The sequence below is a fragment of the Coenobita brevimanus genome, chromosome 67 (assembly GCF_032717465.1).
Source record: "Coenobita brevimanus isolate Jiangsu-jjx chromosome 67, ASM3271746v2, whole genome shotgun sequence".
Taxonomy (NCBI): Eukaryota; Metazoa; Arthropoda; class Malacostraca; order Decapoda; family Coenobitidae; genus Coenobita; species Coenobita brevimanus.
This window is the reverse complement of record NC_137020.1, coordinates 30,593,569-30,596,493: the sequence shown is the minus strand read 5'-3', so window position 1 is coordinate 30,596,493 and position 2,925 is coordinate 30,593,569. Positions and strand designations below refer to the sequence as shown.

At 41.2% G+C, this 2,925-nt stretch overlaps 3 non-coding genes across 3 annotated transcripts; 1 reads left to right on the top strand and 2 right to left on the bottom strand.

The window, feature by feature from the left end:
• Window positions 1-459: 459 nt before the first annotated feature.
• TRNAM-CAU (transfer RNA methionine (anticodon CAU)) lies at window positions 460-531 on the bottom strand. The gene has a single exon. It is a non-coding gene; the product is annotated as a tRNA-Met (tRNA).
• An 829-nt stretch (window positions 532-1,360) lies between these two features.
• On the bottom strand, window positions 1,361-1,434 carry TRNAN-GUU (transfer RNA asparagine (anticodon GUU)). Its single transcript has one exon. It is a non-coding gene; the product is annotated as a tRNA-Asn (tRNA).
• A 315-nt stretch (window positions 1,435-1,749) lies between these two features.
• On the top strand, window positions 1,750-1,822 carry TRNAV-CAC (transfer RNA valine (anticodon CAC)). Its single transcript has one exon. It is a non-coding gene; the product is annotated as a tRNA-Val (tRNA).
• Window positions 1,823-2,925: the final 1,103 nt, after the last annotated feature.

Here is a 2,925-nt window from a genome sequence, read left to right as displayed (position 1 = left end):
TCATCTAAATGTGAACCCGATGGATTTAAGGCCAACACTACCCTGTTTGACTCTTGAAAGGGTTTTCACGTAGGAAGAGAGGGAGATATCGTAGGGAACACGAGACCAATATTTAGCCGACCAGGGGCACTGCGCGCTGCCAGACGCACGGCTTTTGTTTACATTTCTCCCTAGCCTAAATGTGGTTTCAAGATCTGGAAGCAATGAAAGTATTCATCTGCGTTCAGCTAAATTTTGCGTATCTTATGGATCCATTCCAAAAACTGTAATCCCTGGACACCATTCTGTAAAAGAGTATAGGTAACAACACCCAAAAGGTAAAATCTGTACTGCAAAACACAACATACCGTTCACAACCTCCTTCCACCTATTGTATACTTACCGTCAATTCGTTAAGTGTAAAGTTACCTGCACTGGGCAGAAAATGTAACTCAACCACTTACTGAAAAAAATTTCGTGTAGCAGAGCGTAGTTTCGATCTACGGACCTCTGGGTTATGGGCCCAGCACGCTTCCACTGCGCCACTCTGCTCCGTACCTGAGAGGAGGGATTTTTGCAGTTTATTGAACAGGCTGTTACAAATTAATTCTACAATGGCGTTATATTTCTCAACACAATTTTCAGCTCCATGACGCTGGCCCAGTTTAAAATTACGTCCCTACTTTGAAGCTATGCTTGGTGAAGAACTCGACCAAAACTCCGTAGACTTTATACGGGACAGCTAGTAGGGCAGGCTACTGTAAGACTGAAACCTCTAAACTCTAAAGGCTCAAGAAGTCCAAATAATAAGGCGCGCGCGCGCGCACACACACACATTACAAGCTAGCCCTGTTTACACGTGAAGAGGATCAAAATCGGGCCTAAACGGCGGTATACTCCCAACAAACAGAATTTCAGTAAGGGTGTATTATTCTTTGAACTAACGGTACCGAAACCTGAAATTCAATATACAATGAATGGACTCTACACTGAGTTGAATTAAATTAGGAAATGTATAGTATGTGCTATACATCTGTACTGCAGAGATGTAGGATGCGAAGATGTATTAACTCCTTCAAACCGATGGTCTTGAAAATTTAAATCTGGTTATTTTCAAATGGGAAATTTTTCGGACTATACGCGTTAGATACAGCTTATATGTTCCCTAAAACACAAGAAGTCCTTAGGTCGAATAAACTCGTCTGGGGATAGCAAATAATATAATGTCATCCTCGTCGTAAAAATGTTAAGGCTGGGAGTAGAGTACAATGCGACAGACAGACTGGCAACACGTAATAAAGCTGTGTAATATATTCTCATTTTTTGCCCCCACACCTGTCCATCCTTTTCTCTAATTCAAGTCTGAGCAAACAAAATGCAACGCCCCCGGGTGGGCTCGAACCACCAACCTTTCGGTTAACAGCCGAACGCGCTAACCGATTGTGCCACGGAGGCATATTGCTCGACACACTCGAGGTAATATTTCCGAAAAAAATAAATAAATAATAATAAGACGCAAATCGTCCTTAAATGCAGGAAAGACCAATCATCATTACGAAAAGTATGTTGTGCGCATCTAGGAAGTTGCGGAAAAGTTTCCCTTCCAGACATATAGTAAAATATAAAATTTGTAACTATGACGCTCTTTCATGGACATATCTTCCAATGTCTTACCTGCCTCCACATTATTTAGCCTACTTAATGTGGTATTTTTCGAGACTTCAGAAGAAAAATAGCTCTTTATTATTACTGCATTTCTCATAATCTTAAGTTTCCGTAGTGTAGTGGTTATCACGTGCGCCTCACACGCGCAAGGTCCCCGGTTCGATCCCGGGCGGAAACATGGCTTTTTGCAGGTAAAAACTACTTTTTACAGTATTTCTCATTCCAAGCATAATTTTGAACAAACACGTCCATCAATAAAAGAGTAGAAGAAGCCTAGGTAGGTATTCATGAACAATCGAAACAAACAGATAGGTAACATCGCAAAGGACGTTCATGGACTTTGTAACTTTCTGGCAACTAGCCTATAAGGTATAATACTGAACAAGATCCCAAGCATTCCTTGTTTCATATCCCTCCCTCGGTCATTTTTCTGCGTACCTCTCTTTTACCAACACCTGTCACGTCCTTTCTCGTTTGCCAACAAAACCAAATCCCAAGTAAATTACTCTAGGTATATATATATATATATAGGGGTGTGTGCTGGGGGTAGGGCAGTGAAATGGCGGGGGACAGGGCGACATGGAGGTGATTTGTTTGTGGCCACCCCTTATTGGGGTTAAGGTGTCTAGCAATACGCGCGCACACGCACGCACGCACGCACGCACGCACACACACACACACACACACACACACACACACACGAGAACACGTCTCTTTAAAGGTCAAAGTTGTGCTTTCATGACCATTTAGTCACGAATCCATGATTATACTAATTTCTTGATCAGGGATATGATGAATACGTGCGACCACGTCCGAGAAACCATTAAATCAACGATCTACATAATCCAGACTTTCTCCTCGACTTTTAAATGGCTGTGATGCACTGAGAAATATTTTAAGCTTAAAATACCCTATTTTGATTTAAAAAAAAAAAAAAAAAAAAAAAAAGTACTGTATACCCTAGTTTATACGAGACCACTACTGTCGCCCGATTACTAAATCTTTACCCTGGCCTAAAACTTCCATCACTCAAAAACGGAAAGTACTGTATACCATACAGTAGTTTACATGAGATCACTGCTGTCGCCCGATTACTCTTTCTTTACCCTGGCCTAAAACTTCCATCACTACATCTCGAATACTGAGTTAATACTTTAACGCTTGAAAATTATGCTCATCATGAAGAAATACTGTAGAAAAGACATAGTCACAGCGGTTTTTCTCCCCCTGTGAGCTAGACGTAATAAGATGCAAAAAGATGAAAACCTGGAAGTAACTGAG